The 24,410-nt window shown below is 38.2% G+C and overlaps 1 pseudogene; it reads right to left on the reverse strand.

Moving 5' to 3' along the window:
* Positions 1-8,783: 8,783 nt before the first annotated feature.
* Positions 8,784-19,056, reverse strand: LOC136135372 (elongin-B pseudogene; annotated as a pseudogene).
* Positions 19,057-24,410: the final 5,354 nt, after the last annotated feature.

Genomic DNA, 24,410 nt, shown 5'->3' on the forward strand with positions numbered 1-24,410 from the left:
TTCAGTAGTTGTGGCACATGGGCTCAGTAGCTGTGGCTCGCAGGCTCTAGAGCACAGGCTCAGTAGTTGTGGCACACGGACTTAGTTGCTCTGCGGCATGTGGGATCTTCCCAGACTAGGGCTTGAACCCGTGTCCCCTGCATTGGCAGGCAGATTCGTAACCACTGCGCTACCAAGGAAGCCCTAACTTGAATTTTTAAATCATGGCGATTGAATGTACTATTTGATGGACTTTTCATAGAAAATGTAGAATGTATTTAATGAATTCAAATTAGAACTTTTGGTGCGGGGGCTCTCTTAAAATCTGGACTAAGGCATCAGCAGAAACTGAAATATAAAACTCTATTAATTGCTCTTTGTGTAAAACTTTACAAAGCTATTATTAGAACTGTTATAATCAAAGGTGTCAATACAGAAAAGTTTATGGTTGTAGAAATTTTTATTCTGCATATAGGCTATGCAGAAATGCCACCTACTTACTTCTCAGGAATTTTCACTGCCCACCACCAACCTGTTTTCACTGAGATACCAAGCTTTATTTTCATGTCTGCATTTTTTGGTTTGCCTCTAGAGAATAATTAGGCAGAACCAACAACACCGAAGATAATTAAAAGGTTGCAATAGATTTAATTGACATATACATTGTATAAGTTTAAGATACACAAGGTGATGATTTCATGAAGGTATATATTGTGAAATGATTACCACAATAAGGTTAGTTAACACCTCCATAAGTTAATATACTTATCTTGTGGGGGGGATAAGAATATTTAAGATCTACTCCCTTAGCAACTTTCAAATATATAACACACTATTGTTAACTATAGTCACTATGCTGTACATTAGATCCCCAGTATTTATTCACCTTAAAACTAGAAGTTTGTACTCTTTGTCCAACATCTCCCCATTTTCCCCATCCCCCAGCTCCTGGCAACCCCAGCCTAGAGTCTGTCTGCATGAAACATGTCTATTCACATCTTCTGAACTGGAATAAATTGCAGTATTTAACTTATTTATTTATGTTTTTTGCTATCGAGTTGTATGAGTTCCTTATATATTTTGAATATTAGCCCCTTATCAGATACATAATTTGCAAATATTCCTTAGATTGCCTTTTTATGTTGTTGGTTCTTTCTTTTGCTGTAAAGCAGCTGTTAGTTTGATGTAGTCACACTTGTTTATTTCTATTTTTATTGCTTGTGCTTTTGGTGTCATATCTAAAATATCATTGCAAAACCAATGTCAAGGAGTCTCTCCCATATGTTTTCTTCTAATAGTTTTACAGTTTCAGGTTTTAAATTGAAGTATTTAATCCATTTGGAGCTGGAGTGAGCAGTGTAAGATAGGGGTCAGTTTTCATTATTTTCCAGGTGATTATTCATAAACTTCTCTCTTAGAACTGCATTTACTGCATCCCATAAGTTTGAGTATGTTGTGTTTCCATTTTCATTTGTTTCAAGAAATTTTTTATTTCTCTTTGATTTCTTCTTTGACCTATTGTTTGTTTAGGAGTGTGTTGTATAATTTCCACATATTTGTGAATTTTTCAGTTGATCTCCTGTTATTATTTCTAGTGTTACACCATTTTGATCAGAAGAGATCCTTGGTATGATTTCACTCTTCTTAAATTTTCTAAGACTTGTTTTGTGACATGATCTGCCCTGGAGAATGTCCCATGTGTACTTGAGATGAATGTGTATTCTGCTGCTATTGGATGAAATGTTCTGTGTATGTCTGTTAGGTTCATATGGTCTAAAGTACAGTTCAAGTCCAATGTTTCCTTACTGATTTTCTGTCTGAATAATCTATCCATTGTTGAAAGTGGGCTATTGAAGACCTCTAATGTTATGGGTTGTTGTCTATTTCTCCCTTCAGATCTGTTACTATTTGTGTAATATATTTAGGTCCTCTGATGTTGGGTGCGTATATTGGGTTGGCCAAAAAGTTCATTCGGGTTTTTCTGTAACATCTTACGAAAAACCTGAACGAACTTTTTGGCCAACCCAGTATACTTATAATTGTTGTATCCTCTTGATGAAATGACCCTTTTATCATCATATAATAGCCTTCTCTGTTTCTTGTTACTGTTTTTGAGTCTATTTTGTTTGATATAACTACCTCTGTTCCCTTTTGATTTCCATTTGCTTGGAAAATCTCTTTCAATCCCTCCACCTTGTACTTATGTGTGTCCTTAAAGCTGAAGAGAGTCTCTGGTAAGCAGCATATATTTGGGCATTGTTTTTTTAACCCATTCAGCCACTCTATGCCTTCTGATTGGAGAATTTAATCCTTTTACATTTAAAATAATTAACAGGTAAGGACTTATAATATGATTTTTCTTAATTGTTTTCTGGCTCTTTTGTAGTTTTCTTGTTCCTTTCTTCCTTTGATGTCTTCCCTTGTGAATTGATGATTTTCCATAGTGGTATTTTTTGATTCCCTTCTCTTTATCTTTTGTGTATCTACTGTAGGTTTTTGCTTTGTGGTCGCAATAAGACTTATAAAAAGCATCTTATAGATTTAACAGCCTATTTTACTCTAATAACACCTTAACTTCAATTGCATACAAAAATTCTACCCTTTTATTTACCACTTCCTCCACACACGCATTTTGTTTTGGATGTCACAATTTACCTCTTTTTATATTGTGTATTCATTGACAAATTTTGTAGCTACACTTAATACTTTTGTCCTTTAGGCTTTATACTAGAGTTAAGTCCTTAGCATACAACCATAATACAGTATTAGAGTTTTCTGGATTTGACTATATACTTATCTTTATAAGTGTGCTTTATATTTTCATATGTTTTCATGTTACCAATTAGCAACCCTTTATATTAGCTTGAAAAGTTCCTTTCAGCATTTCTTGAATGCAGGTCTAGTAGTGATGAACTTCCTCAGCTTTTGTTTGTTTGGGAAAGTCTTTACCACTTCTCCATTTCTGAAGGACAACTTTGCCAGGGAAAGTGTTCTTGGTTAGCAGTTTTTTTCTTTTAGCATTTTGAATATATCACCCTACTGTCTCCTGGCCTGTAAGTTGCCTGCTGAGAAATCTGCTGATAGACTTACAATGGTTCTCTTGTATATGATGATTTTTTTTCTCTTGCTGTTTTTGAAATTCTCTCTTAGTCTTTGATTTTGGACAGTTTTATCATAATATGTCTTGGAAAAGATCTTTTGGGTTGAAATTTTAGAGGGGAACTTTGTGCTTCATGAACTTGGATGTCCAAATTTCTCCCCAGATTTTGGAATTTCTCAGCCATTATTTCTTAGAATAAGTACGCTGCCACTTTCTCCCTTTCTTCTCCAGGACTCTGGTTATGATAATGGTAACTCAGTGGAAATTGTGATGTCATATTTGGCATAATTTTATCAATATCCCAAAGGATAAGTATTATTATTTTTTAAATTTATTTATTTTATTTATTTTTATTTTTGGCTGTGTGGTGTCTTCGTTGCTGCATGCAGGTTTTCTCTAGTTGTGACAAGTTGGGGCTATTCTTCATTGTGGTGTGCAGGTTTCTCATTGCGGTGGCTTCTCTTGTTGTGGAGCACAGGCTCTAGGTGCGTGGGCTTCAGTAGTTGTGGCACATGGACTCTAGAGTGCAGGATCAGTTGTGGTGCACGTGCTTAGTTGCTCCAAGGCATGTGGGATCTTCCCGGACCAGGGCTCGAACCCATATCCCCTGCATTGGCAGGCGGATTCTTAACCACTGCGCCACCAGGGAAGCCCCAGGATAAGTATTATTATCCTCATTTTATTGAAGATGAAAGTAAGGTCCAGTGTCCCACCCAACAACTTATGATTAGAAGCTGTAGAGATAAGACTCCAATGAAAATCTTCCATTTAAATTATTAGTAGACTATATGATTTATGGCAATACATCTTGTATTGGCTTTTGTTTTTTCAGATTCCCAGAATGCTATAAAATTCCCCACATAGCAATTTCATACTCTGTATCCCTTTACAGAATCTCTGCCCACAAAAATTATTGATTCAGGCTTCCCATTGTTTGGGAAGAAGAGTTATGTTTTATTAAGTTAGAAATGAGAAATGAATTATTTATTGAACAAAGCAAAATGAAACATTGATTAGAGGGAGCAAAAAGTATATTGAGCTTCCTGAGAGATGATTTGGGCCTCATTGTTCAAGTTCTAAACATACTAAAACAGAGTCAGCAAGCATATCGTGGAAACTATTCATGGACTAGACAGAAAAATATTAACTCATAGAAAGCTCACAGAGTTGATTCTTACAGTCAGAGCACCTGTGTGCTTTAGTTTCTAGAGGCGATATCATTATTAAAATTGCTTAATCTTTCTGGAGCTCAATTTTCTCATCTGTAGAATAGGAATAATAAGCCCTATTCTTCTCTTGGGGTTGTGAAGCTCAAATGAAATAATAGCCATTACTATTGACTTCTGTGCTCTTCCTAGGACCCTCTGTGGGCAGGCTATATCTTCTTGAGTGAGAGCAAGGGGCACATGTTGCTCCAGTTACTGTGAGCCTACAATTCTTCACCCAGTTCCAACATGTAAGTTTTTCCCCCACACCACCAAGCTGGGTGTCCTATAATTCAACTCAATTCTGACACTGTTTACTTGGAGATACTGTCAGATTCCACAGATTAACGGCTCAGTCCCCAAGACTAACCTCCACTTCAGATACCAATCATAGTCCAGGCTGTCGCCCATGCTTCTGACCAACTGGCTATAAATTAGAGCACCCCATAACCCAATCCTTGGGTTTGATTAATTTGCTAGAGTGGCTCACAGAACTTAGGAGAACAGTTTACTCACTGAATTACTGATTCATTACAAATGATTTTAAATGCAAATCAACAGCCAGATGAAGAGATTCATAGGGCAAGTGTGTGGGGAGGGGCACGAGGTGTCCATGCTCTCTGAGCATGCCATTCTCCCCAAATCTCTACCTGTTCATCAACCTAGAAGCTCTCTGAAACTCCTTCCTTCCATTTCTTTTCTTTTCTTTTTTAATGCAGGCTTCATTACATATGGATGGTAGATTAAACCCTGGGCCATAGGCGATTAAACTCAATTTCCATCCCCTTTCCCCTCCCACAAGGTCGGGAGTGGTGGGTGGAGGGTGGAGGTGGGGGGAAATGAAAAGTTCTGACCCTCCAACAGGCAAGGAGCCCCCATTCTTAGGTGACCTAAGGACTTTCTGAAATTCACCTCATTATCATAACAAAAGACACCATATGGCTCTCCACAGTTAAGAAATTCCAAGCCTTGTAGGAGCTCTGTGCCAGAAAAGGGAAAAGAAGACCAAATGTACATTTCTTATTATAAATCACAATATCACATATCCTAAGCCAGCTTTCTCAGGAGACAAGAATAAGCCCGTCATTTTTCAGCTTAAGGTTCCTTCCATGTAGCAATGCCAGTTGGAAAATAGTCAAGACCATGTGGATATGTCGTTATTATGTATCTATTATGTCTCCATAGAGCAAAAAACTAAGAATTAGAAAAATTAATTAACTTTGCAAATATCACACTAATAGTAAGCTATAGAACCAATATTTGTATGTAGATCTATACATTTCTAAGTATTTTCTTTTAAACAGTATCTACTATTAAAGTTAGATATACAACTAATCAAAATAAACACATATTTGTACCATAATTTGAGAAGGTTTTGGGTTCTAGAAAACACAGATTGGCATTAGTTACTTACCTGGCATAGTTATTTTATGTAGATAATCACAAAAATTTTGCTTCCATACTTGCTTTCTTCTTTGTGGTCTTCCTGCTGAAACAACCTCAGAATTTCCTGTATAACTGAAACTGAAGAAAAGAGAGGGCCTATTTTTAAGAAATTAATATCTAAGTATTATAACTTATATATGCTTATTGTGGATAACTTGGAAAAGACAGATTAAATAAAAAGTATAAGGTCAAAATTACCTAGTGCCATTTAGCTGTAATTCCTGTGTATATGTTGCTTATATAAACTTCCAGAAAAAAGTTGGGTTACAAAATCGGGAACCTTTGACAGGGTATGAAGAGCAGTTTTCTTTCTTTTTTTTTCCTGATAAAACATTTTTACAACATCAAAGAATTAAAGTGTTTAATATTATATTTATATCATAGTGAATGATACTAAATATCTGTGGTTTTAAGACATGTGAGTAAAATGTTTTGAGGTTGGCCTTTTGTAAAACTTCACAGACTTGGATCATTTCAAAGACTATGTTGGAACTCATGCTAGGATCTCATTCAACTAAAGTTTTTATGTTGCATAGTTTAAACTGTTCATTTTCTGACATTATCAAACATGGTAAATTAAAGATTATGTCTCAATAGCCAACTATAGATATTCTAAATTAAAGAGTGCCTTTATCACTGTAGTGAAAACCATTTTAAGCACTTTGAAATTTTTGCAGGTATTATATAGGTATTCTTGAAGTTTCAATAGTCAAGAATATACAAAAATAGCTCAGTAAACATTTATTTCAGTTTATGTATTCAATTATGAGTAGCTTCTTAAGCAAGAATAAAGATTCTTTATTCCCTATTTTCTTTACAAATGTTTCATGTGACAACTTTTGTAAAAATCTTGTAGTAGGCTTAAAGAGTGTATTTCATATTTTAGTTTGTTGCCACTTAATTGAACAGACATGAATTTAAGAATAAAGAGCATATAATTATGAAAATAATCATCAGTTATGTTTTCCTAATACTGCTTTCTATACCTGAAATGATTATTAAATTGTAAATTATTTTATTAAAAAATAGAAATACTCAAAAGGGTTCAATGAATGAATGAATATTCTTGAGCACTTACCATGTTTTATTTTGGGTTCTCCTAAAAAACAAGTCCTGAGACAAGGATTTGAGAGTAATTTGGGAACTAATTTGAGTATAAATTGGGAAGGTTTCAAGATTATACAGGAGATGAAGGGAACACAGGCTGGGGATTTTCTAAGTGAGACAGGGGAAGAAAAAGGAACCAGTGACATGTGTCTCACTGAGCCAGCTACCGTTATGGATGACTGGAGCTTGATTCTGCTGGGGAAATTCTGTAAGCTAGTATAGGATACTACACAGGGTCAAAGGAACTTGACCTACCTGAATATCAAAGGAACTGGGACATTTATACACTAACTGGCAGAGGGGGCTCCAGAAGAGAGTGAAAACCCTGAGGGAAAGAAAGGCAGAGGCTGGCTGTTGAAAGTTGGGCCAGGGTGCACTGAACTACTAAGAGGAGTAGGGGGATGCAGGTGGGACAGGAGCAGCACCTGGTTTTCGGTGTATAGAAGTATAGCATCAATAATTGAGGAAAGCTAAAATCAAAATGTATGAGTTTTTCTGAGCACACAAGTTGGATTGAGCACAAGTATAAAATCAGAGTTGTTGGTTTTTTTTTTTCCAAAGCTCCCTTGTCTTGTTTTTCTATTTTCTTTGTTCTTGCCCTACAGGTTTTCCCAACCAGAGCCCCCACTGCCAATGGTTGAATAAATATCCTAGTCACTTCCGCTAGACTACGCTGTGCAGTTCTTCAATACTCAGTCTTGTCTCGATTGTGGTAGAGGCCTTCCTTAGAATAGTTTGCACAATCTTTCCGCATTCAGAGAGCCTGGGATTGGCTTCCATCTTAGGCTTGGTCCTCCTGTTTTTCTTTGTAATTTGTCCCTGCTGTTTTTAAAGAGATTTGCATTGATTTTGTGACCTGCTAGTGGATGCTTAGAGGAACTTAATTGAAAAGGGACTGTGAACAATTTGGTAATGTGGGAAATGTAATGTAGGGGGTAAAATGAAAAATATTTAGCACACAACATGGTGAGGACACTTAACAATCGCCATGGACTCTTGACTGAAGTTTGGTTCTCTATTCCGCCAGAGTTAACTTTCTGGTAGTTGGCTGATTCTGGGGCTTCAGAGAGGCTGGGCTGACTGCGATAACTTGAGGATTACCTAAGGGGCTCATAGCCATGGCTAACTACCAATTGGCACTTAAATATTATAATATTTTAACAAACTGTAAGTGCTGGCTGAAACTCAGCCCTGCGTATAACCTAGATAAAAACTTTATCAATATTTACTTCTTTGAATTGGGTTTTTTGCCTGCACCTGTTTGCATATGGGAAAAGGGAGTCTACAGAATCTCCCAAATGTCTGTAATTCACACTGGCTGTGGTCTAGTGACAGTAGGAGGTATGACCTCTAAAGTGACAATATGGACTGGATTAGTCTAGATGGGTATCTTAAAACCCTTGCTCCGATGCCATTTCCAAACAACAATTGGTTGTGTAAGTTTATCTACTTTTGTATATAAGGTTATCAAGGAAAAGCTACAGGCTACTTTTTCTCTTTTTAAAAAAATATTTATTTTTGGCTGCATTGGGTCTTCGTTGCTGCTCACGGGCTTTCTCTAGCTGCCTCGAGTGGGGGGCTACTCTTTGTTGCAGTGCGCGGGCTTCTCTTTGCGGAGCACGGGCTGTAAGCACATAGGGCTTCAGTAGTTGTGGCGCATGGGCTTAGTTACTCCGAAGCATGTGTGATCTTCCCAGACCAGGGATTGAACCCATATCCCCTGCATTGGTAGGCTGACTCTTAACCACTGTGCCACCAGGGAAGTCTACTTCTTCTTGAAAGCGTGATCCCCTGATGCCTGCTATACATAGCAAATTCCTTAAGGAAAATACCAGAATATGGATGAGCTGAATACCAAAATCTGGGTTGATTTTTCTTTTCTTTTTTCTTTGTTTTTGGCACCCAATCTCTTTTATGGAGTGGGGGGAGGCCCTGAGGGGGAGTTCTCATGGCACAGCTTGTTCATTAGCGCTGCTTCCTGGGTCCTGCGGCTTCATCACATCCGGCAACTCCGGTAGGCTGGAGAAGGGCTTGATGGGCAGGGTCTCAAATGCTTCACCTGCCTGTAAGGCTAGCCCCACCCGCGGCTGGGTCTGGCTGGTGAAGCCACACTCACCCAATATCTTGCCATCGTCCAGAAACCGGTGGTCCTTGTACAGCCGCTGCTCGTCTGGCAGCTGCTTGAGGATGCCCTCGACGATGCGCTTCAACAGGAACATGGTGCTGGACGCTTTGCCTTCCATGAAGATGATGGTCTTGCGGCGCCGTATTTTGAGGAACACGTCCACACCGGCTACCGCCTCTCCCCTTCGACTAGCCGGAAGCTCCGCCCCCTTCCTGGCAGCGCACACGCTGGCCCCCAGTGTGCCCGAACCTGGCGGCCCCGCCCCGCCTCGCCTGGCTTGATTTTTCTAATCAAGGGGAAGTGAGTAATTTGGAATGCTAAGGATTTAAATGAGTCATGAGCTTTCTCGTAGAAATAAAGAATTTGGTATTTCTCTGTTTTCAACATGTGTAATAGATTCTGAAGGAGATTCTGAGAATCTATGGTGCTGTTAAGTTGAATCTGTTGTACAAATGAATAGTGTATAATTATTGCAAAATGTATAATTTTCAATTGTATATTCGTGGATTTAAATCACTTCTGATGTGACTTTTCCCTGAAGCGATTTTTCTGATTTCATGTTCATGCTTTTTTATTAATATTGTTGCAAAGAAAAAATATCCTCCAAAACTTGGAAGAAAAAAAAAAAAGATTGTGTCACCTTTGTTTTTATTTTTAGACAATGTCCTGTTCCTAGGTCAAAGTTGGCAAGTTTTGTTTGTTTTCTGTAAAGGGCCAGATAGTAAATATTTTAGACTGTGCTCACCACGTGGTCTCCATTCAACTCTGTAGCAAAAGCAGCCATGTATAATACGTAACAAATGGCTGTGGCAGTGTTCCAACAAAACATTATTTACAAAAAACAAGTGGTCAGCTAAGCCCAACTATAGTCTGCTGTCCCCTGCCCTAGAGTCACAAGATATACAAGTTTGTTTGACTTGCCATTTACTGTTGATTAAGGCCCAGACAACTCACAACTTTGTAAAGTTGGATGTTCCTTTATTGGAAACTGGTAAGATATAAATGATTTTGCCCAATATTAGGCAAGTAATTTTTGTGCAATGAAAATTATTTTTGCCTGATAATAACACGAATGATTTTTCTTACATAGAAAAGTTAGTCCCAAAGACTGGTCTTATTTCTGGTAGGACAATGACCAATTCTGCATCTAACTTTGTGATTTATCACAGCATTCTTCCTTTGCTTCATTGATTATATAATCATTAGTTCTCTGTATTTTTTTTTATAAAGCCAGAAATGGTATGATCCCTTTTTATTTATTTATTTATTAATTATAAATTTATTTATTTTTGTCTGTGTTGGGTCTTCGTTGCTGTGTGTGGGCTTTCTCCAGTTGTGGCAAGCTGGGGCTACTCAGTTGTGGTGTGTGGGTTTCTCATTGTGGTGGCTTCTCTTGTTGCAGAGCATGGGCTCTAGATGCGTAGGTTTCAGTAGTTGTGGCATGCAGGCTTAGTTGCTCCACGGCATGTGGGATCTTCCCGGACCAGGGATGGAACACCTGTCCCCTGCATTGGCAGGCAGATTCTTAACCACTGTGCCACCAGGGAAGTCCTCCCTGTATTCTTTTCTGAACCATCTTTGTCATCCTGCTGTCTCCCTCATTAATGAGTTTAATAAAACTTAGATTTCTGCTCATTATGGTTTTATATAAGAATTGCAATCTATGAAACACTTTGAAAATTATACTTTGGATATCATTCTGTTAAGATATTTACCTAGATTAGACCCCATGTTCTTGTCCTTCAATTTTATGACCTGGGAGAGGAAGAAAAAAATGTTCTCAACTTCCAAACCAACTGGCAATTCTAAAATAATGGAACTAAGAGCTAAAGATAAGTAAAAACTATCTGAATGTGATACAGAAGCCACAGGTGCCTTGGATGGAGCAACCATTTAATCTAAATGCTGGGATGTGGCTTCAAGTTTGGTGATAGTAGAAAGTGTAGGAGACCAGAATGTGTGACCCCAAAATATAGCTCTTTAGCATAAATGTCAATATTTAAAATTGACTATTTCGAGAAACAGCAGACACAGGAGAAGTTCTTCAAACAGGGTATAAGTTGTCTTTTTGTAAGGGAAATTTCCATTTGTAGAGGAAATTTCCATTTGTGAAGGTGTCTTCCTCTCTGTACCAGGAAAAGAAGGATGACTCTAAATCACAAGAAACTCATCAATAGAGAAGGAACAGTCTTAAATCCGCATCGCAAACCTTATGCTTCTTTACGTACTTTTCCTGGTCACCTTCCCATAACTTACCTCCCCACACCCCCACCCCACACCCTTCTTCTTCTGTTTTAAATGAAGATGGCATTTAGGCCCAAGTTCTAGCCACCTCTTTGAGTTACTCATCTGTGAGTTTCTCCCATGTATATGTGAGATATACATGTTGATAAACTTCTGTTTGTTTTTCTCTTGTTAATCTGTCTTTCATTACAGGATCCCCAATGGAGAGCCTAAAAGGAGAAGATATTTCTTCTCTCCTACAAAAGCATAGGCATGTGTTTTAAGTTCTATTATAATTTGATAATGTGCACAGGATAAACCTCTCACATCAGTTTCTATTTTCTGGCAACATTTATCTCAAGATTGCAGGTATTTTACCCACTGGAAGTAATCAGCACACTTCTCTAATGCTGCCTTTACTTCCATACATTGAAAGTGAAACAGAATTAAAGTAGCTTTCAAGTGTATGCTAAAACCATTCATTCAATAATTTTTCCCAAAAAGCAACCCTCAGGGGAATTTGAAAATTCCACCTACAGTTCCCCCTTTGGCTCACAGAAATGACTGTACCTGCTTTCAGGAGAGGCTGAACCTTTGAAGGACAGCTGAGTTCATGCCAATCAGCAGGCAGTGGCAAAATGAAATGAATTTTTTTTCACATTAGACTAGATGGTGTAGTGCCAAGCTGAAAAATAGTCTGTTTCATTTTGGATTCATGGTTTTTTTTTTCCTAGTCTTTGATGTGACTTGAAAGTCAAACTGAATGTCTGAGATAAAAATGTCGTGCAGATCATAACTCAGTGCTCCTGGGTTCATTGGAGATGGACACAGTTGAAACTCTTGACTGAGGTATAGAGAGGTCAGTTCAGCTATGCTGTTCCCCAGCCATCCCCTGCTATTCCTCACTCCAAAAGAGTAGTTCACTTTATTATGTCCAGTTGAACCTCAGGTAAGAGGTTCAGCTGGGCTCCTAGAAGCTTAAAGACAGTCAATTCATGAAAGTATTAAAGGATAACTTTTCAGAAAAAATAGACCCACATACATATTTAAAATGGACACATGTCAAAGATTTTATTTAATTAATTAATTAATGAGGGAACCAGTAAGATGTTACTACCAGTTCAAAGGAGACTCCGAAAAGAATACACATATGTAGGCTATCAGGAATGATGCAATGAATTTAGATTTGCTTAACTTGTGCCAAAATAGCTTCTTCCACAGAGAGGAGGAAAATTAATTGAATCTCCTCCAAATTCATTTGCATATATGTAGACAAGAATCATTTGTATCTCTTTCAGTTCTGTAAAACTTACAGATTTGTAGAAAACATTACTACAATGAAGGGTGTAAAGACCCCATAGAATCAGATAAGTTGGAGGGGTATGCTAGACAATGCCTAGTTTTCCATTGAAAACATCAGGAATTTTTTAGCTGTATTTCAGTCCTTCATAATTTTTCCCTACAAAAGAAAACCTGACTAACATTATGTTTGTATCTCTAAGGTTATATAAAACAAAAAAGGCGATAGTGTCCTTCTCCTGCATCTGTTTGCCAAAAACAATCAAAATAGGACAACAAATGAACTGAGTAGCAGATACTTGAAAGCTGGAGAAAACAAATGGAAGGAAAGTAAACTTTAAAATACCCTTTGCTTAATCATTGTCTTTATAGCACATTACTTTGTGTTTCACGTTGTGGAAAATTTTAAGAGAAACACTACATGGATGAGCTGTCCTTTAAGCTACACTGTTTTGATTTCACAACTTTTCAGCATTTTGGAATGTCAGGAAAAGCACCATGAATCTTTTAACCCTGAATCAAAAGCTTTGGAAAATAATATGAAAGTCTTACGACAATTTTTCATGGAAGAATTAGGAGACAACACACTGCATTCAATCCAGCAAGCCTTCCTAACAACTCTTCTTACATACCTCTCCCCCCACCCCAAAATTCCACTCCTAATGGCTGTTCCTCAATCTCTTCTCTCTCACCTATGTTCCAAAGGCCTTTAGTTGTGCTAGCTTATCTCCCTATCATTTCTTTTTTTGCTTTTATAAAAGGTAATTTCATCTTCTCATTTTCTTCAAGTTTTCTCTCCTTCTACTATGCCTCTCAGCACAATGTCCTGGTAAACGAACCAAGCAAATACTATATCCTTTGAAATGAATGAAGAGGGATACCACAAAAACTTGTAATTTGATATGTTCCTTCATGCCACACTTTATTTTCAACTTAAAGATTAAATATCTTTGCTATATACCTTGAAATATAATAGCTGCTACATCATAATTTTAAGTAGGTACACCACACAAGATAATGATTTTTATAAAAATGATAACATTTATAAAAAAAGGATTCCTAAGCTTTTTCTGAATGTTAACTGGGTTCCTCCTGACACTCTCAAAATTCGGGCAGGCAAAAGGACTGTATTAGTTTTCTAGTGCTGCCATAACAGAGTACCCAAGAATGGATGGCATAAACAAGAAAGATTTATTCTCTCACAATTCTGGAGGCTGGAAGTCCAAGATCAAGGTGTTGCCAGGGTTGGTTTCTTTTGAGGCCTCTCTCCTTGGCTTGCTATCTTCTCCCTGTGTCTTTACATGGTCTTCCCTCCATGTGTATCTGTATTCCAATCTCCTCTTCATTTAAGGACACCAGTCACATTGGATTAGGGCCTACACTAATGACCTCATTTTAACTTAATTCCCTCTTTAAAGACCCCATTTTAAAACACAGTCACATTTTGAGGTACAGAAGGTTAAGATTTCAACATAGGAATTTTGGAGGGCCATAATTCATCCCTCAACAAGGACTGTTCTTTCAATTTCAGTAGAAGAAGAATGTCAGGTGTTCAGGGACTAAGTGACCACTGAACAGTCTAAGGAACACAGCCAGCACATCCAATTGATAACCTGTACTATGGATTTCTTTAAGTCATTCTTAGAAGAAAGAGACGTTAGAATTACAGACCTTCTTAGAGTTTCAGAGTTGGCATTATAGAACAAGAAAGCAATGCTTTTTTTGTCTTTAATTTAAAGATATAAATGATGGACATATGCCAACCTTATAAATATCCTTCAAGGTATCTAGGTTAGCTATTTCCATAGCTGGTCTAAATATTCATGCAAAAGTATTATAGGTATTTTTTTGCGTTTTTTAACAACTGTATTGAGATATAATTTACACAGTGTAAAGTTCAGTAGTCTAAAGTGTACAATTATCATGAATATTTATGTGTGTAATTATATGGGAAATTATTCTGCACTCTATGTAGATTAATGTTAATCTCTATGATAACTCTACAAGGTTGACATCACTGGCATTTGTAGATGAGGACATGAAGCTTAGAAATGAAAATAACTTTCTCAGATTCTCCCAGGTAATAAGTAGGAGAGTTGGTCATTCAAACCCAGGTCTGTGGGGTCTAAAACCTAGGCCCTATACACGACACCATTCAGCTAGTCCTTCCCCATTTTACCATATGTAACACATTCTCATTGTATGGAAATCAAAGAGCACAGCTAAATAAAAAGAAAATAAAAATCATTTGTAATCCTTACCCAGAGTTTACCATCTATAACCATTTTGATATGTACACTTACAGTTGTTTTCCCATTCATATGTGTCAAGCACATATAACTTCATACACATAAACTCATTTGTATCTTTATTTTCTTCAGATAAAATTAAGTGTATCTCTGACCTTCATCCTACAAGGTTGTCAGGAGATCCTGGTAAGTATTGAGGCTCCTGATCTTCCTTGAGGTCAAAGAGAAAATTGGGAGATTTGTGTACTACTGAGAGAGTAGAGGGAGGCCTCTGATCTTCAATCTAGCATGGCAGCCTTCATTATTGTCTATGGTTCAGCAGTTCAGGAGAACAGGAACTGTACTGATTCAGGGCCCAGAGGAGCACAGACAGCCTTGCTCCAATGGGAGGCTCAGTGCTAGTTTTAGCTTCCTTCTGAGGTCTTGCTACCTAAGGGTACTGAGAAGCGGTGGGGTCTGGGTCCTCCAGCTCACTGTGCCCCCCGCTCTACTTTAAGGATTTTCCTTTATCTGCCTCTGCCTGTCACTCTTTCTCCTGCAATTCCTTCTCCCATTGTATAGTCCCCTTTTTTTTTTAACATCTTTATTGGAGTATAATTTCTTTACAATGGTGTGTTTGTTTCTGCTGTATAACAAAGTGAAACAACTTTACGTATACATATATCCCCATATCCCCCTCCCTCTTGCATCTCCCTCCCACCCTCCCTATCCCACCCCTCTAGGTGGTCACAAAACACCGAGCTGATCTCCCTGTGCTATGTGGCTGCTTCCCACTCACTATCTATTCTACATTTGGTAGTGTATATATATCCATGCCTCTCTCACTTCGTCCCAGCTTACCCTTCCCCCTCCCTGTGTCCTCAAGTCCATTCTCTACGTCTGCGTCTTTATTCCTGTCCTGCCCCTAGGTTCTTCAGAAACTTTTTTTTTTTTTAGATTCCATATATATGTGTTAGCATACGGTATTTGTTTTTCTCTTTCTGACTTACTTCACTCTGTATGACAGACTCAATGTTCATCCACCTCAGTACAAATAACTCAATTTCATTTCTTTTTATGGCTGAGTAATATTCCATTGTATATATGTGCCACATCTTCTTTATCCATTCATCTGTCGATGGACACTTAGGTTGTTTCCATGTCCTGGCTTTTGTAAATAATGAACATTGTGGTACATGAATCTTTTTGAGTTACGGTTTTCTCATGGTATATGCCCAGTAGTGGGATTGCTGGGTCATATGGTAATTCTATTTTTAGTTTTTTAAGGAACCTCCATACTGTTCTCCATAGTGGCGGTATCAATTTACATTCCCACCAACAGTGCAAGAGGGTTCCCTTTTCTCCACACCCTCTCCACCTAAATAGACATTTCTCCAAAGAAGCTATACAGATTGCCAACAAACACATGAAAGGATGCTCAACATCACTAATCATTAGAGAAATGCAAATCAGAACTACAATGAGGTATCACCTCACACCAGTCAGAATGGCCATCATCAAAAAATCTGTATAATCCCTTTTACTCAAGTTTAAAAAAACAAGAGCTAGGAAGGGAAATGTTTACAGTTCACAGCTCCCTTTTGAAAAAAGAGAGAGTTAAAGGACTTGGCTATTGCGAAAAAAAATTTAATGTATTTATTACGATAATGATTTACAAAATCATATTCTACCTGCTGTTTTTATCTAACTTGACAATCTTTATTGTTTTTAATTTGATTTTTTCTTATTATTGAGCTTAAAGAATTTTTTGTGTATTTTGGATATAAGTTCTTTATCAGATATGTATTTTGCAATTATTTTCTTCCATTCTGTCTTTCATTTTTCTTAAGTGTCTTTTATAGAACAGAAATTTAAAATTTTAATAAGATGCAACATATCAGTTTTTCCTTTCATATATTGTGCTTTTGGTATTTTGTCTAAACACTCAGTTTCTCAACCTATCGAGATTTTCCCCATTTTCGTCTAGACGTTTCATAGTTTTTCACCTTACTTTTAGGTCTATGATTCATTTTGAGTTAATTTTTGTAAAGTGTTAAGTCTATATCTAGTTTCCAATATCACTTATTGAAAATACTGTTCTTTCTCCATTGAATTGCCTTTGAGCCTTTGTCAAAGATCAGTTTGACTTTGTGTGCTAGATATTTGGCTATATTTTGTTGGTCTATTTCTGGGCTCTTAATTCTATTTCATTGATCTATGTGTCTATTTTTTTTTTACTGATACCATGCTGTTTTGATTATGGTAGCTATATAGTAAGTCTTGAAATTAGGCAGTTTAAGTCCTCCAACTCTGTTCTTCTTTTTCAATATTGTGTTAGTTATTCTAGGTCTTTTCCTTTTTGATAAACATGTTAGAATCAGTTTGTTGATATCTATAAAATAGTTGCTGGGATTTTGATTGGGATTACAGTACATCTATAGATGAAGTTGGAAAGAATTGACATTTCTGGCCAGGATTGTCCACCAATGACCCATGGGAGATGGTTGATGAATGCCCAAGCTTTCCCATTGCTCAGGTGTGACATCTCTGTGCATGTTCCACAGAGCATCCCAGAGGTCCCCAGGAGGATCAAGCACCAGTTACCCACAGTGGCAACTTCTCATTAAGATAGCCTTTATTGAATATGTTCTCTTCCCTGTTCACTTTCCCATTCCCCTACCAGTTTTTCTTGTAATCACCTCCCAAATAAACTACTTTTCCTCAAAACCTCTTCTTAGGGTTTGTTTCTGGGGGATACAAATTACAACAAACCTGTGATAACACCCATATACTAAAAGGCAGGCTCAAATAAGACAACTGCATTGCCTACATGCACCCAGTTTCCAAAGCAGTACCAGACCTAATCAATTTAGATAGAAATTGCACAGTCAGATAACTTAATGCCTACCCTGAGCATTCAAATTTATTCTGTAAGAGACAGAAAACAAGTGCCCCTCTCAAGTCTGCTCTCTCTCCAGAAGGAAAAAAGGATAAAAACACATTTAATTTCAACAAGCATGCATGTGTGAGAAAATCTACCTCAAAATAGCTAAAATGGTAAAATATATGTAGCTATTTTAAAGCCAGAAGATTTGGATTCTCCTCAGGCAGCTTTTAGCTTCTAGGGTTTTATGGCTCACTAGCTTTAGGTTAAAAAATTAGAATTGCAAAGTGTGTTGTGGTTTTAGTCTCTGCCATTCTTTCATAGTTTTGTAATAGAAGGGTTTGGGGGAGGCGGGATATGGGAGGGGGGGATAAAGTTAGGGAGGAAGGAATGAAATGTACCAGGAGAACTTGTCCAACTATCTGTCTTAATTTTTAACAGCCTTCAAAGAAGTCATGCACGCTGAGCACTGCAGAAACACTAGACATTTGTTGGGGGAAAAAAAAGTCTTCTGGGAATGCACTCCTTGCGGGGAGAAAATGGCTTCATAAAGGAATGATGCAAACACTATACATTGCCCTGCCAGCAACTTCTCTATTTATTTGCAATTGCAGAATGAAATATCCCCTATACTGAAGCCTCAGTCAGCTGCAAAAACAATGTGTTGTAATATGATATTTATTTTTGCTGAAATGGAGCCACAGCCTTGCCATTCCAGATTCTGCAGCCTTGCAAAAGCACCCAGAGAGGCTTCGCTGACCTTGGGGGAGTGCAGAAGGCTAATGAAACATCCTTACTTTTGCAGTTTAATTTTTCTTCAAGAACCCAAGCCAGAGCTAGACGAGTTTCCATCTAGCTTTTGGAGGGAAAAACAAAAATGAATTAATTAAGATTATCAGACAGCCTTTACAAAATGTAATATCAGCCCTTTATTATGATATAATATCAGCCAACACTTGCTTCACTTTCCCTGCAAGGAATCGGATTGGAGCTGTTGATCATGGAAGAAGTACTCTGTTGTCTCAACCCACACATTCAAGCAATTTAAATCTAGTCTCCCAGAGACCTGACATCATAAAGGGAAATTATGTTCAGGTCTTCTAATCTATGAAAACATTACCTCAACACTGTTCAACTCAGCCACTATCATGATTTTGCTCTTTCCCTGAATCACCAAACTTCACAGAAGAGAAATTATTGCTCCACTATTTCACCACCTAATATTTCCTTAATTCTAAGATCGGCTGCCATAGAACACTTGAATGATGCTGTTCTTCGGAAGGCCATCAAGGACTTCACTTTCTCCAATCCAATAAACATTTTTCCGTCCTGATGGACTGCACCATTTGATACTGCTTACCTACCTCTCCTTTCATAGTGAAGCCTTGTGTCTTCTTGCCTTTTGTTGACATGGTGCTTCTCTCTTCCTGCGCATACTCCCAGCCCTCCCTTGTGGTCATTCTCCAAAGGCTCTTTCTTCCAAACTCCTACTCTTTATATTCGATAAGCATCCATTCTCATATTTTTAGTCATCACCTCCCTGATGGCTGGAGCTTAAGCAGCAATCTTGAATGATGAAATGCCCTTGAGGATGGAATTCCCTAGTAGAGGATGCTGAAGAGCACATTAGAAGAAGCTTGGCCCCCTGATGACTTTGTTGGATGCACCATATTTGTTTGGCCTTGCATACCTCCTGATTTCTTCTACATGCTAGAATAAACTCTATGTGTTTAAGTCATTGTTAATACGGATTTTCTGTTATATGCCACAGAATCTAATTCAGGTAGTAAAAATGGGTATAATAATGCCTTCTCGTAAAGTCAGTGTAAGGTTGACACAATATAATATAGGTCATATGCCTGGTTCTTGTGCTTAGTAAGGCAGAGCCCTATGCAGTCAAAACATTGTAGATATTATTATTATAAACTCTATGCCTACACTCGCAACTTCATAATGACCATACCACAGAACGTCAAGTACATTCAAAACAAATCCCTTCCAAATCCAACTCCTCCTCCTGATTACTTTATTCTTTGGTTTATGACATTACTAATCCTTAGTTGTAAATCAAGGTTTTGATTCTCTTCATTCTTTTCCTCCTAATGTAGAATTAATTGCTAATCTTATTTATCTAGTCCTTCAAATTTTCTCCAATTAATTTCTTCATTTTTCTATTTCCCCTGCAGACACCCTAAAAAGTTGAAGCTTCTTTTTATCACCTACCCAAACTATTGCAATCATCAACTCAGTTGTTTCTCCACTTCTTGCGTTATCTTTCTCCTCCAAGTTATCCTGTGGAAACCCTGAGATGAATCTTCCAAAAGCACTGCTCTAATCTTGTTACTCCTCCAATGAAAAACCTGAGTGGCTTGTCATTGCCCACTGTGTTAGACAACACACTCCTCAGACTGGTGTTTGAGACCTCAACCTATCTTCTGGTCCTCTTCTCCATCTCCTTCCATGCACATCAACCTAGACTCTTTGATTTTCCTTCTGCTTTCTTAATTCTGTCCTTTGGTTCACACTTCCCTCATGCAGAATGTCCTCTTCCTATTACACTCTCTACATTTCAATATCTTAGCTAACTTTCAAAGCTTTATGGAAATACAGTCAAACCTGGAAGTCCTCCTTTCAAAATAAATGTGATTTTCCCTTTACTCAAAGCACTTTGTATCTCTCTTTGGTGCTTGTTCTCTATTGCTTTACAGCAGTGATTCTCAAAATTTAGAGCACCATAATCACCTGGAAGAACTGTGAAAATAGATTTCTGGGCCTGACTCCTAGAGATCCTGATTCAGAGGGTCTGGGGTGGAGTCTGAGAATCTGCATTTCTAACAAAGTCTCAGGTGATACTACTGCTGCTGGTCTGGGGATCACACATTGAGAACTGCTTTCTCCTTATCTGTATCTCATTCTCTCTCTATATTGTAAACTTCTTGAAATCAGACAATATGGTTTATTCTAATCTAATATTTCCTGAGACTCCCAGCACATGGTAGATAGTAACTTTATTTAAATGGAATCGAATAGAACAAGAAGCCAAGTTTCTGCTTTCGAAGTTTGCATTGTTTGGAGTTACATTCAATTGTTGGTGTCCATCATCTAGAAAAAACACATCTAAGTGCTTTTGCTGAGAGCATAGCCAAATTCTTCCTGGTCTTTACTTTTTTCTTGGTCTGGGCAAGTGTGCTCATAGCATGTGCTTGGAGGATTTTTAGGTATTAAAGGCAATGACATGACATGGGTTCAGGGGAAGCAGTAGCTGAAAGGAGTAGGATGACAGAAGTTCAATATTTGGGAAATTAAGTGTGAAGTTTGCCATGGTAAAGTAACAACAGATTTCAAATCTATAATTGTACTTGGAGAGAGGCGTGTTAGAGACCCCCTCCATATACTTTTGTTCCCTCTTATGCTTTTAATGTTTCAGGAGTCAGTCACTGTGAATTCAAGTTGCGCTTCTAATTGCCCTTATTATTATTCTCAGAATGTTCTTTAGAACCAACATGATTTTTAGGAAAGGAAATTAATTGCAGCTTTTCTTGGTTTGGAAATGTAGGTAACTGGGTATTTTGGCAAATTCATGTCCTGTTTTCCTCCTGTGTGTAGATAACAGACTGATAGTCTCCTTCTGCTGGTCTATCCAGTTATCCAGTTAAGGGCATTTTTTGCCGGTGGGTGAGAGAAAATTTTGCATATGGAAAGTGTTTTTGAAATGACAAGAAAATAAAGGACAAGTCAGCCAAAGAAACAAAAATTCCACAGCCATCCCCCAGAGGCCTTCGTCCTTAACTTTTAATATTTCATGTCATACTTCTCATGAAATAAGTCCTACAGAAAAAATGAAGGATGGATGGAGACCATTACAAGAAAGGATATATATCAAATAAGGATATTTTTTATTTTAAAGAGGCAATTCAGTTATACCCAGATGAAACATTAAAAAAGTCACAGCTATGCATCATCATTTTTCAGCAACTGAACAGATGGTACCTTTTCATTTGCACTGCGTGCCAACATAGTCAGTGCGTTCGGCTGTCTGCCCCACCCCCATCATGATTCCAAGTTTGCATGTAAGAGGACATGTTGGTTAACTCAGAGACCACTTGGGAGACTGCATTGCCTGGGGCTTTGACATTACTATTTTATAATATTTCCTTCTTCAAGGAAGCGGATGGGATAGCCAGACCATGACTTTTATCTACTGTTCTTGACCAAGGCACCCCAAGGCTTTCTGCCCTTTCCCAGAGACAGGCCACAGATCTACAGTGATGGAGAGAAGCAGTCAACATCGGCAGACCTTCTGTTAAAAGCTCTTGTTTACTTAAATGTCCTATTTCCTTGCTATTTTTGTTTCTAGAAATTAGGGAGATACTTATCCTTTCTTGTCCCAATAAGGTTAAAAATTACAACTGATGTCATTAAGGGCCCACAATTTATGTCCTAAGTAAAAAAAAAATCCAAAAAGAAAAAAACACTGACAATACACCACCACCACCACCATCATCCCACCTGACTGTTGGAATGGTTTGCCTGGGGATAGTGGTAGAAATTCTGCTTCCTCTAGAGAAATTACTACAGTCTTTTGGGGGATGGGGGGCCCAAGAAAATCCCACACAGGGAAGGCACCAGGTAAATAATAACTGAGAAGAAACAAGGAGAATGAAATTATTTGCCAGGCTATCTCATGCTGTCCCTCAATTTCTGCTTCACTGTGATAAAATAAAACTGGCCAGAAAGCAGAGAATCCCAAATTTTAGCATACCCTTGGGTCCTAAGGCATTTCACAGTCTAGCATTTACTTATTCACTTTAATTCTTTGCTTCCTATGTGATAAGCACTTATCATTTTCAACATTTCAGGACTATGTTAACCACTGTTGTCTCCTGTTCCCAGCTGTTAATGTAGAGCTGCCAGTCCTTTGAAAAGCTCTGTCTTCCTATTCTTCAGCCCTTCCTGTGTCCCTGCCCTTGGCCCTGTGGCTTTACATACAGCTCCTTCCCTCCAGAGGCTGAGCTTGCTTCCCTGCCCTTTGATTCTGATTTATCCATGTGACCTGCCTTAGCCAATGGGATATTAGCAGTTGTGACTCAAGCAGAGGCTTGAGAAAGAGCTTCTTCCCTTCCATTGTGGTTTGTGTCTCTGCTGTCTCCATGAATGCGTGCCCAGGCTACCTTGCTGGAGAATGAGAGATGTATGGAGTAAAGTTAAGTTGTCCCATTTGTCCCAGATAAAGACAGTCTAGATCAACCAAGGGCCAGTGGACTCTAGTACCAATCCTTTATCTTTCAATCCATTTTCCAAGTCTGTTTTTACCTCCAGTGTAATTCTCGAGTTTGCCCACTTTTCTCCACCTCCACAGTCACTGCCTTAGTTTAGAGCATCTGTGCCATATTTTACCTGAATTTTGTAACGGCCTCTTAGATAGGGCCCTGCTTTCCCTCACCCTTCCCCATGAGGCTGTTCCCACTCAGCGGCCAAGGGATCTTTTAAAAACACAAATCAGAGGGTGTTAGTCCCCTGGGTAAACCCTTTGATGGATTCTCCTTGCTCTTAGAACAAAATCCAATATGTTAACACAACTCGCAAGGTTTGCATACTGTGCTTCCTCATCTGAACTTATAAAACGCTCTTCCATCCTCTTACTAGACTCCTATTCTACTGATCTCCTCCTTTTTACCCTCAAATGAGCCAAGCACCTTCCCGTTTTAGAGTCTTTGCCCATAATGCTCCCTCTGGAATGCCCTTTCCCCAACAATTCGAATCACCATGCCCTCCATCAGTTTCTGCTTAAACATACCTCCTCCTGCAGATCCTCACTGTCCTTTACCAAACAAGCCCCTCCTAAGTCACAATCAGACCATTGAGATGGTTTCTTTCATAACATTAATCACAATCTATAATTATTCTACTTATGTATTTGATTCTTTGTTGGCTGTCTTCTTCTTAGAATGTACGTTTCTCGTAGACAAGAATTTGATTTTCTTATTTTCACTGCTATTTCCAGCATCTCACCTATAATCAGTGCTCTGTGTATGTGTGTATGAGAGGTTAAAACTGCAGGACTCTCTCTCACACACACACATACAATATACATGTAATAATTATTTGTGTGTATATGTTAATGAGTATTTTATCTTTAACTTCACACACATATGTAATGCATACGTGGAACACACATATGCAATGTATACATTTGGGTATAATGTACGTATCTATGTAATGAGTCCTTTGTTTTTAACCTCACACACACACACACACAATTTACTCTTCAGAATCTTGAATTATATAAAAATATAAGTTGAACATCTTTTATAGCAGCAGATATAAGCCCACCTCATTCCTCAGGTTGCATAGTATTCCTTTGTACCACGGATGTACCACAGTTTATTTAGCCTGTGTGAGCTAGTACTAAAATTGTTCCCATTTCAGTGATGAAGAAACAGAGGATGAGGGAAATCATTTGCTGAAGCAGCCCGTGTTAGACGTGGGGTCTGAATCTCAGTAGTGGAATGGAGAAGTGCGGACCTTGGCCTAGCACTCCCAGGGCATGAACACAGTTGGAGGCAAGTTTGTTGGGGGTGGGGTCAGTTCCTGTTGCTGTTGCACTTCTTTGTGGCTTTCTGTTGACAGTCCTCTCTCCAATCTATCCATCCCAAGTTGAATGAGAGATATATGCCAGTGGTTTCCAAATGTTAGTGCCCATAAAATCACAAGGAGGTCATGTTGAAACACAGATTGCTGGGCTCCACCCCAGAGATCCTTGCTCAGCAGATCGGGGCTGTGGGCTGAAATTCTGCATTTCTAACAAGTTTTC

The sequence above is a fragment of the Phocoena phocoena genome, chromosome 15 (assembly GCF_963924675.1).
Source record: "Phocoena phocoena chromosome 15, mPhoPho1.1, whole genome shotgun sequence".
Lineage (NCBI taxonomy): Eukaryota > Metazoa > Chordata > Mammalia > Artiodactyla > Phocoenidae > Phocoena > Phocoena phocoena.